General features: G+C 42.7%; 2 long non-coding RNA genes across 8 annotated transcripts in view; both read left to right on the top strand.

Annotated features, from left to right (window-relative positions):
* LOC126503010 (uncharacterized) overlaps positions 1–5851 on the top strand; it is a 9088-nt gene extending 3237 nt beyond the window's left edge. For 3 of the 4 annotated variants that reach the window (XR_007592132.1, XR_007592131.1, XR_007592130.1), the window contains exon 3: positions 722–1164. This is a non-coding gene — a long non-coding RNA (uncharacterized lncRNA). Of the gene's footprint in view, positions 1–721; positions 1165–3604 lie in introns of those variants that run through there. The other variant, XR_007592133.1, reaches the window with a different exon arrangement.
* A 609-nt stretch (positions 5852–6460) lies between these two features.
* Positions 6461–16113, top strand: part of LOC126502704 (uncharacterized) — a 17749-nt gene continuing 8096 nt past the window's right edge. For 3 of the 4 annotated variants that reach the window (XR_007592018.1, XR_007592020.1, XR_007592021.1), the window contains exons 1-2: positions 6461–6613; positions 11832–11963. This is a non-coding gene — a long non-coding RNA (uncharacterized lncRNA). Of the gene's footprint in view, positions 6706–11831; positions 11964–16113 lie in introns of all 4 variants that reach the window. The other variant, XR_007592019.1, reaches the window with a different exon arrangement.

The following is a 16113-nucleotide window of genomic DNA, read 5'->3' on the forward strand; positions in this document are numbered from 1 at the left end:
CTCTGGGACTAAATGGCTGGGGGACCAGGCAGGACAGAAACCCCAACAAGCCTGGCCCTCATGTTACAGCGGCTGACTTTAAAAGTAATATTCAAATACAATTTTGGATTTATTTTTATTGTAATCATCTCATATTATGCAGCCTCTCAGATATCAGAAAGTATCTATAGCCAGCCATACTTTAAATTAACAGTGTGTGTTTTCTTTCATTGTATAATGATATGACTTACAGACGATGACATTTTAGATTTATGAAATGCATTTTCTTTTTTATTTTTTTTATTTTTTTTTAAATTTATTTATTTATTTATTTATTTATTTATTATGTATATACTATTCTGTCTGCTTGTATGCCTGCAGGCCAGAAGAGGGCACCAGATTTCATTACAGATGGTTGTGAGCCACCATGTGGTTGCTGGGAATTGAACTCAGGACCTTTGGAAGAGCAGGCAATGCTCTTAACCTCTGAGCCATCTCTCCAGCCCTGCATTTTCTTTTTTAAAACCACCCATACTTTGGTCATGGTATGTATGTATGCAGCAAAATAAGTTCCTTAGCTGCCCTGTTTTAAGTTTAAACTGGAGGTTGTAATAATTTACATTATCTTCTTGTTACATTGTTGGGAGCTTGGGAAGTTCTTAGTGTCATTAATTCTATTCCCTTCTCCTGTGCATTGGACTTGTTAAAGCAAGCACTGTTATAACTTTCTTTTTCTCCCCAGACTATTAAAGAAGCATTTGGATACATTCCTTAAAGGCCAGAGTGGACTGAGAGTGTTTTTCCCTCTCTGTGGAATGAGATGAAATGGTAACCATTAACTAGTTTTTGTGGAGTAATACTTGGGGTGAATATTTAACAAGATACGTGTATGTTAAAAAAAAAAAAAAAGGAAGAAGGGTAGGGAGTGGGAACTGGGATTGGTATGTAAAATGAGAAAGGATTGTTTAAAAAATTTAAAAAACCACTCTCAGAGTCATCTGTGGCAGGACATACCCATAATGACATGGCTCTAATAAGAAATATAATCCTTAATTTCATGGCCACATTTGAATATCAGGTTATAACAGCCATTTAAAGTTTTTACTTGTTAATTTTTTATTTATATTTATGTGTATATCTTTGTATGTATGCTTTGTATATGTGTGTGTGTGTGTGTTAGAGAGAAAGGGGGGTGGAGAGAGGGAGAGACCACAGAAGCCAGAAGAGGGTGTTCCTGGTAGTCTGAGCCACCTGATGTGGGTACTAGGAATTGAACCTGCATCCTCTCAAGAGCAGCAGTGCTCTTAACCACAGAGCCACCTACCTAGCCCAGTAACAGCCATTTAATACATGCTTTTAGCTACAAGTTGAGATAGTGCGGCCTGCAAAAATTTTACTCTTTATTGGAAAATAAAATCCAAATGCATATGTTTTGTGGGTAGATCACTGGTTTTGACATGGGGGTGGGGACTGAGCATTTTAAAGGTAAGCCTATTTTTTATTTACTAACCTTTTCCACTGATCTTTTCTTCTCTCCTGCCTAGTGATCGATAGGAGTTCTCAACATTTAAGATTTATGCAAATACACATCTTGGAGGCTGTGTTTGTGGCTGTGCATTATCATGACAGCAGTGTTGTGTGTAAAAGTAATTTCTAGGGTTGTGACTCAGGGTAGCCCTGTGGTAATGACCACTTGTTGATTGGCGTGAGGTCTTTCTGCAGAAGACTGCTCACAAGAACTACTCTCCTCACCACTGGGTTTATAATGGTGACTCACACTAACAAAATCTCCTATTTGCTCATGGGCAGAAAAGCTGAGCTGAACTCTGGACTACAAACACTTTCCTGCTAAAAGGTTTGCTACACTTTGTGTTTTTCTGTTGCCTTCCATTCCAAACATCCATAATTACTGAAATCTCTAAGCTACTTATAGACATTAGACCACACACATAGATCCCAGAGATATGAAAAAGGAGGCTAGAGTTCCCCTGCTGGTTCCAAATTAATTCACCCCGTAATTGCCAAGATCACAAGTGTATACCACACCTTTGTTTTAAGCAATGTCAGAGACTGAACCCAGGGACTGAACCTTGTGCATGCTAGGCAAGTACTCTACCAAGTGTGCTAAATCCTCAGGACCCCACAAACTATTCCCTGGGGGGGGGCCTTTGAAACAAAATACAGGAAGCCAAGGTCATGCCTGACTCAGTTTGCACTCTTGTTGTTTGGAAACAGTATCTCTAATTTTATAACTATGACAGAGTCTCCTAAAGACACTCTTGTATTTGAGGATGGTATTTTGTTGTTAATCTTTGCATGTTTGCTTGATTGGCTTTTTGAAACAGGGTCTCAGCTAGCCTAGTGGCCCTTGAATATATATATATGGCTGGTCTTGAATTCCAGATCCTTTTGCTGTCACCTCCTCTAAAAAAAGTAAAATTTGTGCAGCCCACACTGTCTCAACTTGTAGCTAAAAGCATGTATTAAATCGCTGTTACAGGGCTAGGTAGGTGGCTCTGTGGTTAAGAGCACTGCTGCTCTTGAGAGGATGCAGGTTCAATTCCTAGTACCCACATCAGGTGGCTCACAACTACCAGGAACACCCTCTTCTGGCTTCTGTGGTCTCTCTCCCTTTCCCTCCCTCTCCCTCTCCCTCTCCCTCTCCCTCTCCCTCTCCCTCTCCCTCTCCCTCTCCCTCTCCCTCTCCCTCTCCCTCTCCCTCTTCCTCTCTCTCTCTCTCTCTCTCACACACACACACACACATACAGAGAGCATACAGACAAAGACATACACATAAACAGAAATAAAAAATTAAGTAAAAACTTTAAATGGCTGAAGGATTATATTTCTTATTAGAGACATGCTTTAATGGGCTCTTGCCAAACCAGAAGAGAGTGACTTTGCAAGGTACATATGAAAAACAACCCTGTAAACAGAAATGGTAATTCTGTGGCTGGAGCCAAGAGTTTAGGCAACAGTAATGAAACTGTATAGCTAGCTCGCTGGGTGTTTATTGGATGTTTTGGGGTTCTCAATCCATTTGTAACAAAAAATTTAAGGTTTGGAGATGTTCAGTGGGTTAGTCCTTGTCTGGCATCCACTGGTTCAGGCTTCTTTCCCCCAAACTGCAAAAATAATAATAAAAGTTGAAATACAAATACAGAACAGAGCTACTGTCATTGCATATAAGTTATCTTTTCACTCGGGTAACTGACCTATGTGTGTACAGGCATTGGATATGAGCAGATAAACTAACTAGGAACAGGGACCAAAAAGCATTAAAATGAAATAGGAGCGTTATTTTAGGGCTTCACTTTTGCCTTATTTGTATTTCAGGCGATGGCACATGTGCTGGCTGGGAAATAAAAATACATGCAGCCAATTTAGATAACTCCTTTGCTTACGTTTTCTAACTTCACAACCATGTGTGAAGAATGAAGAACCAGTCTCTGTGTGCGAGAGTACATTCCTGGGCAGTATGAGAGACAGGCTATCAGTGCTCTGCACTTTAGAACTATAAACTATCAACTCTGCCCACGTTGGGAGCGTGCACTCTTGTGTCGATAGTAGACTAGTAGACACCGTCCGTCTTGTTCCTGTTTTGAAATGTACCGTCCATTCTCAGTTAACAGATGCGAGAATGGTTGGAACATCATGTGATGGTCACCTTTGGTCACCTGTGGCTTCATCTGCAGAAGACATGAGATAAAAGCCAAACTCCACCCCCATGAGTGAAGCTGCATATGAGCAGACTAAATCCACATGTGTGCTGTTCAGACAGTGCCCTGCTGCCTCAGTTTACCCCCAGGCCCAGCCTTTCTTCTCCACACTTGGTGTCAGAAACTTCCCATTCAGTTTCCCTCATCCCATCCCTTCACAGCGATTCAAACAGCACATTTTCCAACACCCGCCTTCTTCTTTTTCCTTCCTTCCTTCCTTCCTTCCTTCCTTCCTTCCTTCCTTCCTTCCTTCCTTCCTTTCTTTCTTTCTTTCTTTCTTTAAGATTTCTGCCTCCTCCCCGCCACTGCCTCCCATTTCCCTCTCCCTCCCCCGATCAAGTTCCCCTCCCTCATCTAAAAGCAATCAGGGTTCCCTGACCTGTGGGAAGTCCAAGGACCACCCACCTCCATCCAGGTCTAGTAAGGTGAGCATCCAAACTGCCTAGGCTCCCCCGAAGCCAGTACGTGCAGTAGGATCAAAAACCCATTGCCATTGTTCTTGAGTTCTCAGTAGTCCTCATTGTCCGCTATGTTCAGCAAGTCCGGTTTTATCCTATGCTCTTTCTGACCCAGGCCAGCTGGCCTTGGTAAGTTCCTGATAGAGCATCCCCTTTGTCACAGCAACACCCGCCTTCTGAAACTGCCCTTAGGACTCCATCCCAGGGAGTGCCCCATTGTACTGTTTATCCAGCTGTTACACTGACAGGTTTGTGAGTGTGGTGTGTACTTGTGTTTGCTGAGGATTGATGGAAGAATAAAAAGCAGACAGATCTAGTGTTGTACAAGATGCAGTTTACTGAAAGATTTACAGAAGTGTGGGCCTAAGAGGCAGCTGGTTGCTCACTGTTTGGGTCAGAAGAAGCATATATGAGTTAGGGTCAAAGGGTCTCGATCACTGAGATTTAGTTTATCTTAACACCAGAGTCAGATTGCTCCTGGAGCAAGGGTCCCATCATCGAATTCCACAGACCCCTCTGAAGGATCTACTTGTATTTTGCAAGACAATATACAGAAAACTCTGGCTAAGAAGATTATTCTTTAATACACAATAACGTTTTGGAATCAATATGGCTGCAGTCATAACCTGAATCTACATATTCCACCCTTTATTATAGGCTCTTACTATCTCACACACCTCCTCTTCTGCGGTGTTCCCTGAGCTCATGAGGGATTGTATCAGGTAGACAGCAGTCAGGAGGTGATTTGTGAGATTTGGAAACAGAACCTTCAACAGCAGTGAGACAAGTGTTGCTAAGGCATAAAGTAATCACGAAACAAGGGCACAACCAACTGTTCCTCTCTTGGAGCCCCAGGAACTAAACTAATGACTTAGCATCATCAAACCAGAGACAAAATCAGTCAAGGCACTATACTGGGTTGGCAGTGTGATAGAAGATTTGTCACGTCAGAGATGAACCCAGAGAGACTTCTGACCAACACAGAAATGCCATCGCAATAACACCTACAGCATGCAGTGACAGTGCATGAGCTTCATGCAATAACACCTGCAGCACACAAGCATAGCGCATGAGCTTCAGAGTCCAGAGATCTCATAGAAACCCTTCCAGACATGCTCATGTCACCAGGCCAGCCACACTACACTGGAATATGCTAACGTGTCGTCTAGGAAAGGTGGCCAACAGGGTCTCTTGATTCTGACTTCACTTAGCTCCAGAGATTTGCCCTCCTCTGCAGCAATGACACGGAAGCACTTGCCCCTTCCCTCAGGACCTGGACTCCCTCCCCTCTACCTAACCGCTCATTGTCCCATTCCTCAGCAATAGTCACCTGACCCCAAGATGCCTCTCAGTTTGGGGACCCTTCTGAAGCTTTGGAGTAAGCACCCCACACACATCCCTCATGTTCCTGAGGTAAGCTGTTGAACATTTTACACACCATTTTCAGTGTCGCAGAGAGCTCAGAGAAGCATGCTCATGCTATGGGCACTGTGGTCCCTGGAGGGAGGTAAACTTTAGTGATTGGAAACTTCCCTTGCTTCAGCTACTAAATGGGGCAGGGCTGAGTGTTAACATTTCATGCGGGAAATGGATTGCAAAACTGGGAACTCTGGGAGGTGTCTGGATCGCTTTTTTCTTATTGCTTTTATTTTTATGAATTGTCACTAATGTGATTTTCACTTGCTAAATAAACCATGCACAATAAAGTTTTTTTTTTCAAAAAAAAAAAAACAGTGTCATTTTTCCGCCTACTAGAGAACATGGAGTTGAACCTGGAGGGAAGAAATAGAAGTAGACATAATCCTATTTCACTGTATATATGTATGAATTCAAGAAAAAGGGAAATTAATTAATAAAAAAACAGATACATCACAGTGGTGCACATGTGGAATCCAAGCACTTGGTAGGTTGAGACTGTAGAACTGTAGTTCTCATCTATCCAGGATACATACTGAGACAGTTTCAAACAAGAAACCCCCAAAGCAGCTCCCCAACTGCTGCAAAGACCAGATACATATATTGATTTGGTTTTCTGTTGCTGCCACAAAACACTGACCAAAAGCAGCCTAGGGAAGGGAAGGGTTTGTTTCATCTTTCATATCACAGTCCATTAAGGGAGGAGCTTTCTTGATGATTTGGGGTGGGGCTGCTGGTGGGCGGGACGACGCGCTGGAAAAGAGGTGGGGCTGGATGCCAGAGGCGGGGCTCGTGTGAAGGGGTGGGCCTGTGTCAGGGGCGGGGCCAGTAGTAGCATCACGTGAAAGGGTTCTAGAGAGCAGACAGTTGAACGTCCCAGACAACAGTCTGAGTCACGTGATCACCGACTGCAGACGTCGGAGCTGCAGTTCCTTCTCGCCCTCCAGTTTGATGCTGCCACTGACTGCGGAGCTTAGCGAGGCTCACTCAGTTCCTGGCACCCCGAAGGCTTCCTTGGTGTCCAAAGAGCCCTGAACCCATGTGAGTTTCCTCTGCTGCCTAGAGACACAAGAACTAAGGTACTCCAGCGAGACTGCGGCGGGCCAGTCTGATGGAGGAGGAAGAGGATTGAGGTTGTGATTTTTTTTAAACCGTGGGGTTATTTATCATTGTGCTTACACTAAAAACTTTTAAGGAACTTTTTTGTTTGGGGATTTTTTTTTTTTTTTTTTTTTTTTTACTCAGTAGATCATCGGTTCTCAACCTGTGGATCGCAGCCATCAAAAACCACATATTTCTGATGGCCTTAGAAACTGAGACACCACTCGGTAGCAAAATTGCAGTTTTGAAGTAGCAACGAAAATAATTTTATGGTTGGGGGTGTTCACCACAACAGAGAAACAGTATTGAAGGGTCGCAGCATAGGGAAGGTTGAGAACCAGTGCTCTACACAGACAGACACCCGTGGCATAGACAAAAGAAAGTAAATGTAGGAATTATTAAGATACTGATAGCTAGTGGTAAAATGTGTCTTTATGATGCTTAGTATCTGTCCAGAATGTAAAGGCAGGAGAGTGCCTGGGAAGCCTGGCTACCGCACACTGCCCCCCAAAGCTACAGCAGCAGGTGTATGATTGCTTTGTTTTTTATATTTGAAATTGGTGTGCTTTAGTGTCTGCTTTTTACTTTTCATCTACTTTTCAGAGTCCCTGTCTTGCTGTGTCGAGACTGACCTGGATCTCACTATGGCACTCAGGCTAATCTTGAACTCTTGATCCTCCTGCCTCCACCTCTAGAGTCATGGCGTGGCAGATTTGCCCAAAACGGATCTGGAAAATGTACCAACACTTTGTGGAGTTTTGGGGTCGTGTTTGTGAGAGAAGTGGGTTTGTTGTTTCTATTCTTTGCCTGGTTTGGGTATTTGGGTACTGCCGCTTTAAAAGAAGGGGTTAGGTAGGACAGCTGCACAGCCTCGTACCCTCAAGTGACTGCAGGGAATTGAGGGCCGGAGGCTGTGCTGGGGTCAGTCTCTGACACCATCCAAATGAAAACGTGGGGAACTGGTAGTTTCTTCCCTAAATGTTTTGAGGAGTTTGCCATTGACTCTATACAGCACTTAAGGCCAGGCAGGTAGCACACACTTAATCTCCAAACTCAGGAGTTTTAGACCAGCCTGTTCTACATGAAGAGTCCAGGCCCGCCAGTGCTATACAGTGAGACCCTGACTCAGAAAAAAATCTTTCTAAATGTGGGGCCAGTAAGTTATCTTAGCAGGTAAAGGTGCTTGGCACCCATCCTGCCTATCTGAGTTCAATTCCCAGTACCATGTGGTGGAAAGAGAGCCGACTCTCACAAGTTATCTTATGACTCCACGGGCACACACAGTGCACACACTCCCACACATGTACACACATAGTGTGTTTGAATAAAGTCAAGATGATTGACACCCAAAGAATGACACCGAATGACCTTTACCCCTACATATACACACATGCAGACAAACCTTCATATACACACCATGCATACACACACAGACATGCACCTACAGGCACGCACCACACACACACACACACACACACACACTGTACACAGGAAACTATAAATATGTGGTTTTCATATGAAAAAGGCAGGGAACTGGAGGATAGAAGAAAGGAAAGGAAGGAGGAATTAGTCATCAGACTGGAATGTACCCAGAACCGACAGTTCCAGAAGACATGATTCTCTATGTAGAAAACAACAGTGAATCTGTCAAACAAAACAGAACATACTAGAACTAATAAACAATTTTATGTTTATAGGAAATAATATTTCCACCAAAACTGTATTTCCATAAACCAACAAATGTGAAAAGGAAACTAATCTAGTTCTACAGTTTCATTCACAAAAGGGTGAACTATTTGGAAGTGAAGCACTGAGGAGAGGAAGGGAAGCTGTGGTCAGTGGGTGCTGGGTGAGGACAGCCATCCTCCAGAGGCATCTGTGAATTCAGTGTAGCCCTTGCTCAGAATCCCAGCAGATTCTTGGGGGAGGGAAATTTGGCACACTAGCCCTAAAATTTACATTAAAGTGTAAAGGACCTAGAATGCCTGAACACATGGAGCTAAAAAGGTAAAGGACTTTGCATGTAACCAGAGATTACAAGAGAAGTGGAATCTTATTAAGACATTTTTATGGGATCGCCTAGGAACGTTCCCAGGATCCTGCTTGGACATTCGGGTTAATTTTCCAAACCTGTGGGTTTGATGGCAGAGGATGAGGCAGTCTTCTTTAATAGGGAGCAGGGGAGTGAAGGTGCAGAAGGACCTACTGCAGCTGTGAGAAGGATGCTTCTGGAAAGAGCTGGTGCTCTCTAGTTGGTGAGAACAGCTTTTAGAGTTGGCCTTCTTTAAGAAGACAGACCTGGTTTTTGTTGGTTGGTCTGCTTTTGCTTTTGTTTTAGCTATGGGTGGCTACTGTAGTTGCTGATGGAAGCCAAGGTCTTGTCGTGTATCTGAGCTCTAGTGTGTGTAAGTGTAAGAGAATCACTAGTGGGGAATAGTTGTCCACATAACATTTTATATGGCCAAGTACAATGTCCCAGAACTGCGGTCCCTTGAATTGGTAAAGAAACATAATTTTAGTTTTGGTTATATTTCCCACTGGGTGCTCAAGACTATCCAGGTAGCCAAAATTAATTTTAAGTTTTGTACCATTAAGGCCAAATGAAGATCCAGTCCTCAAGGGCTCCTGTGGCTTTTGAGGAACCTCTGGCTCCTTGAACTGTTCTTCATCAGTTGTCCATCTGTGTGAGGATAAGCGGAGGCTTTTCCCACCCTGGCTTTGGCTTCCCTGGAAGCACGGAAGTGATCATTCCCTCTCTGCTGACCCTCTTTGTAAACCGGACTCTGTTAAATTCATTAGGGGTCTCCGTGGCCTCCCTGAACAAGAGAACAGGTGATTTTCACAGTTACAGAACATTTCTGGAGATGGCCACAGACCCCTGGGATCTCAGTAATCTTGTGGGCAAGGGAGAAGTATTTTCCCTTTTAGTCCCTCTGACCATATGAGAATAGCCTTCAAGGATGGTTCCTAACATCCAGAAGACCAGTTACACCCATGCTTTAAGTTACTATTTGATATTTTACTTGTCATTAGATACCTTTAGATAAACTTTGATAAGACTTAGATTTTAGCCAGTTTTTGTGATTGTTGTTTATAGATGTCAAGATATTTTAATACCATATATAGTATCCTTAAGTCTTATCTTTTATGCATCTTAAATTACTTACTCAGACCTTCATAGCTTCCAAAAGCTTTATCTTCATACACAAATCTTTCTATATTTAAACAATTTCCATCTTTTCGTCATTATAACATTTTTATTTCTTAATACCATGATACATGATAGCTTTAGAAATGAATTTACTGTCAATTTAGTAAACAGTACAAGATGTAATACAAAAACATAATCATATGTAAATAGACAGATTGTATCTATTTAATCATATATAAGATATATTTTTAAAAACAAAGATTTTAAACATTGTTTGTTGCAATTGTATTTTTGTGCTTTTTATTGTAAAAGAGAAACTCAATTTAGAGATGTTTAGTAATCATATTGTTAGATTGTGCAGAAACAAAAACAGTTCTGTGTGGAACAAAGTGGTCTGAGGAGGAGAGAATGTTTAATCTCAGGCGCGTGCCCAGAGAGAGCAGGCAGAAGTACCAGGCATGACGATGCAGCAGAGGCTGCTGTTGCAGCTCCTCAGTCACTCACAGCAACTCTACTTCTTGGAGGGGCAGAAGAGTGGTTTCTCAGGAATGGTGACCTCTGCTTTGGTAGCGGGGCTGTTAATACATCAGAGAGAGTGTTTAGTGAGTTGGGTTTCTAAGAACAGGAATGAAGATACAAAAAAGACATGGAGATAAGAATATCAGAAGGTGTAGATGGAGTTACATGGGGGAAACTTAGACCNACATGGGGGAAACTTAGGCCATTTTCCTCCTGTTTTATGAAGTTAAATCAGTTAAGATATTAAAATCAAAAGGTCAACATTCTGGTCAATGATTATTATACAGTGTTTATTGAGGTCAAACCTGTATCGAGAGGCAAAAGAGTCATCCTGAGTCTCAGTTCTCCTAACTGGAATTCTTTCAGTTAGCCCACAAAGGTGAACAGAGTGTACAGATAATTTGGAACCCACAGTGGGTTTGAGACCAAGGTAAAAAATGGGAGTCAAATTCCACAGCCGAGGCATCTTTTGAGTTTAGGGATTAATCAGACATGGAAAGTAGGAGAGGCTACTTGTGAATTGCGCCTTCCAGAAGTCAGGAGATTGTGGAGCCTGTGCAAAGTTCCCAGAACTGTCAACTAAGTGAGTCTCAAGATGAGATGAGCGGACTCCTGCAGTCCTAACAGAGCACCTCTGGTTTAGGTCTCATGAGTTACCTTGTCCAGATTGTTAGCTGTGTTGGATGTGTGATACAGTCAAATGGAAAATGACCTCTGAACTAGAGGTCAGACAATTATGATAGGGAGGAAGAGTGAGAGAAGCAGGGGTAGAGAAAATGAGAGGAAGGTAGAAAGACAGTCCAGCCATCATCCAAGCAAATGAGCTGGGTTTACACAGAGCTCCAGTAAAGCCAAAAGAGACTGTGTATATGGGACTTGGCCTGTTCACAGAGGTAGAGACCACAAAGATCAGAGCTCACAAGTAGGCTAGTAACTGTTTGGCCTTTATTTTAAGATCACCAAATATGTCTGTGCTCCTGAAGAAATAGATCTCAAAAGTAGACAAGGGCAGGAAGGCAAATTAAGAAGAAAGACCATGAGCCACCCATGGGCAGTGGCCCCAGAAGTTCTCCCAAGTTTTGGCACCAAGTGTTAGATTTAGAATGTAGGATATAGAAGCAAAAGTCAGGAAGGAGTCAGGATCTGACCTCAAGAGATGCGGCTTAGAGCACACAGCAAGGGCAGACTCTCTCCTGTAGGAATTGGAGGTCTGTACAAAGGAGGGAGCTGGTCAGGACTCATGAGTGGGGTGGGAGACATAGGAATAAAAGTTGATAGGACCATGTCAGGTGCATGCAGGCTACGACAGTCTTAAGGAAGACTCCTCATGACCTTCTTGACTGAGAACTCTTTTGTTCAGGCAAAATGGGATATCTTGAGAAACGGCTTGTCTCAACAAACAGTCCTGTCGGTTGAATAATGACAGAAAGACAGTCTAGTCTGAGGGGACTTGCGGTTTTCTTCAGCCAGGCATTTTATCACTTACAGACTGTTCCTGGCATGGACAATGCCGGTCCCTTCAGAGGAGGTGGGCTTTCAACTGACATCCAAGTGCAGGACAGCAGCAAGTGAGAGGAGATCCTGACCTGCCTCCAAGAGCCCCAAACACCCAGGATCCAGGTAGGAGCTTGGAGGCTGTGAGACAGAACACAAGTGTTATGGAGAGGGCTCCAATTTCCTCTGCTCTTCCTCCAGCAATAGTTTAAGTCCATCTGCTCCTGAGACAGAAGACCTCAGGTGGGACATCTTAGAAGATCAAGCATCCAGAAACTAATGAGAGCAAACAGGAAAAATAGAATACACTATGTACGCAATAAGTGATCTAACAGGATGGGCTCCCATGACTCCTGTCTGCCATCCCTGCCCTGTGCTTCCCTCAGCATGGCTATACCCAGGACAGGAACATGCTTCTACAGTGAGCCTGTTTGAACATGCACTTAGTTTCAGTAGATATAAGATGCAAGAACATGTATGGGAGTGTAAGCACCCCCAAAGCTGAATAGTTTACTAGCGCAAGGGTGGCAGCCTGCGTCACACACTCCCCTGTTTAGGAAGTCTATGAAGGGAGTGGAGCTGCTGCAGCTCATCAGCCAAAGGCACCTGAAGTCTCTTACTTTGCGGAATTTTTGCTGTGAATCTCTCTAAAGAAATTATTGAGAGCTTTTTGCCAATGTTTATTTTCTTCCCATAATGAGGACATTTCAACATTAGTAAAAGGTACCACAATTTCTGCTGGGTCTATTCCTGCTAGTTGATGAAGTCTCGTTTTTGCTTTCCGAATCAATTCAGAAACCTTTTCTACATAGCTCTTTAATTTTTTACTCGGTTTGTATGGTAAAAATATCCATTCTAAGGCACTATCTTCTCTGTGCATAAGAATTCCTGTGGGAGAGTGAGTAGAAGGCAAAATAACTAAGACAGAATCAAGCTTTGGATTCAGGCAGTCCACGTGTGGATCCCAGAACCTCTTTTCTACCAGAGTCAATTCTCTATAAGCCTCGGCTGATAACTTTTTTGGACTATTTAAGTCCTTGTCACCTTGTAAGACTTGAAATAAATTGCTTAGCTCTTGGGTTGTTTACCTAATTGTGGGCATTAGCCAATTAATAACTCCCATCAATTTTTGAAATCATTAGGAGTTTGTAATTGATCTCTCCTGATTTGTACCTTCTGTGGTCAAATTTTCAGTAAGGCTATCTTATGTCCTTGGTAATTGAAAGAATCTCCTCTTTGTATTTTTTTCAGGAACACATTGTAATCCCTAACAAGGCAAAATTCTCTTTACTTCATCAAATATTTTTTCCTAAGGTATCTGTATCTGAATCAGCCAGTAATTTATCATCCATATAATGATAAATTATAGATTAAGGAAACGATTTATGAATTATTTCTAATGATTTTGTACAAAATATTGACATAAGGTAGGACCGTTTAACATTTTCTGTGGCATGACCCCATGCTGGTACCTTGAACAGGTTGAGAATTATTATAAGTACGCATTGTGAAATCAAATTTCTCTCTATCTTGCTCATGCAAAGGGATCATGAAAAAGCAATCTTTCAAATCAATTACTATATAGGCTATGGCTTATGTAATAAAGAAGTTAGTGGGATTCTGGTTGTAAGGAACCTATTAGCTGAATGAATTTATTGATTGCTCTCACATCTGCTAACATCCTCCATTTCCTAGATTTCTTTTTAATGACAAATATATTAGAATTCCAAGGGCTGGTGAACTCTTTTATATGTTGAGCCTCCAGCCGCTCTTGGAATGTCTGTTCTAGTGCCTGTAACCCTTGTCATATAGTAACCAAATAAGCTGACGTTGGTTTTCTAACAACTTTTGGCTGACCTTGTTATATTTCATTATATGGTGATGTGGTGGCTCTTCTCTTCATCCTCCTGCCTGTGTTTTAGTATCTTTCTCATTGTTATTTATAAGTCTAATTTTTCTTCTAAGGCATGTCTTTTATCAATCCACATTTTACATTTTTCTTTTTCCTGTATTTATAAAGCTTTTTTTTTCCTTTGAGAGGGCACAGAAAGCCACTGTGGCTATTAGAATAATATATGAAATACCAGAATGATAGTAATCATAATCAGTATTGTGCCAATCTCAGTTAAGTCCCATATCTTTTCATGTTCTGTTTCTGATTTTAAAGCATTTAATGTAGAACTATTAGGGTTCAAATGCCCTGTTATGGTATTTCCCTTCCTTATGTGGCTTATTCTATTTATATTGCTTTATTTTCTCTTTAAGAATTTATTATTTTCAAATATTTTTTCTATGACTGTCTATACCCATTTTTTTCTTCAACCCCTAAGCACATTTTCATGCATTCTTACTGCATCTCTTCAGAGGTTTTCTTGCTTTGAACCTGGCCTTCTGCATGCCCGAAGCCATTCTCTGACCATGTGAGCCAAGCCTTAAAGGACTAGGCCACTTACCACAACCTACCCAACAGGAATGGGTGGTTGCATACACCAAGCAGTCACAAGCTTGCCTGGGAGAATGGGGCATGTGCGCCATGGTCCCGGGAAGTGTTTCTTTTGCCATCCACACATCTGCAGGCTCCTTCTGTGGCTCCACTTGGCACATGGCACTGGCAGCTGGCTCCACCTCCCCCTTGTGTCTTTCTAGCAGGATACCCTACTGGTTCTGGTCTGCAGCAATTGCTTGCCCTTCTGTGAGAGTTGAGCCTTATGCCTGTGACACTGGCCTGGGAAGTTGCTGGGCCCATGCTGGGCAGGCATTTCCACCTAGCTTTCACTCAGGTAGTAGGGAGCACACCAGGACCCACTCAAGTGCTTGGTTGCTCTTAAAGGAGCCGTGCTTCTGTTTATCACCAGCACAGAGCCTGTCTGAGGAACTGCTGTTGCTAGGGAGCCACATCCAGCTCCTTGTCTGGAGCTTCTCTCAGCTTTTTCGGGCACTATGCCTGGATAAATGTGCTCCATGATGGGCATCAAGTATGACAACTCTTTCTTTGGACCACCAGCTCCTGAATAGTGACATGGAGACTCTTAACAATTATTAAAGCTTGGCTTTAGCTTAGGCTTGTTGCAAACTAGCTCCTAATTAACTCATTTATATCATCCTATGGTCTGCCACGTGGTTCATTATCTCTCCTCTCCTCAGTACCATAGATCAAACTCCTCTGCCTCTGGCTGAGGAATCTCCTGTGTGTCAGATTCTTTCCCAGAGTTCCTTTCTCTCCTTGGAAGTCCCTCCTATGCTCTGCTACCTGTCTATTGACCATTCAGCTCTTTATTAAACTAATCAAAAGGTACCTTGGGCAGGTAAGGAAGGACAGAGTTACATCTTCATACAGTGTACAAAAAAGATTGTCTGAACAGACCACCATGCTGATTTTGAGGTGGAGTGAACCACCACCAACTTGTTTATGTCTTGATCGACAGTCAACAATTATTGCCATCTCTTGATCCTGTTTCAGGTTACTGAGCAGGCACAGATACTATTCTTTATTTTTCATTTGTTTGCTTTTGTTTTATGAGATAGGGTCTCTGTATAATAGCCCCCATCCCAGAATTCACTTTGTAGGCCAGGCTGGCCTTAAACTCAGAGATTTGCCTGCCTCTGCCTCCCGAGTGCTGGGATTAAAAGTGTGTGCTACCATGACCAGCTATAGATACTCTTCTTATGTTCTATGTTGGGGCTCCTGTTTGGCAGTTCATTGAAAAGCTAGCCATCTGCCTAATACAGGTACCATGAACTACAATGCAAACAGGAGAGGATCATGGACTCTACTGTGTCATGAGTGCCATTTAGACACCATCTGTGCTGTATAAGCATGGAGGGGTCCATGCATAGAATGAAGCATGAACAAGCCTGTGCCATCACACCATAGTGGTGCCCATTGGCTCATCAAGAGCATGAGGGCTCAATGAGTTTTGTGTCTGTGGATTGAACACCACACAAACATACCTGTTCCAGCAGCAGACATATAAATACATGTGTGTGTTCACAGTCACACACATGCACATGCGCACATAAAAAGATCTAAACAAACCAGAAAGCAGCAACGCATGGCAGTCTTCATTGTCATCCACAGATGAGCACTCCTGCCTGCTCCTTGACTTTCTTTTTTTTTTTTCATTTAAAGAACTGCTTGGCCCATGAACTCTAGCCCTTACAGGCTAATTCTCGCACCTGGACTAGCCCATTTCTAATGATGTGTGTAAGCACCCCAAGGTGCACTTACCGGGAAGATTCTAGCCTTCGTCCATCCTGGGAGAGTGTAGCATGGCAA

Source organism: Alexandromys fortis, unplaced genomic scaffold (genome assembly GCF_014885135.2).
Source record: "Alexandromys fortis isolate MF-2015 unplaced genomic scaffold, M_Fortis_MF-2015_v1.1 scaffold_1, whole genome shotgun sequence".
NCBI classification, from domain to species: domain Eukaryota; kingdom Metazoa; phylum Chordata; class Mammalia; order Rodentia; family Cricetidae; genus Alexandromys; species Alexandromys fortis.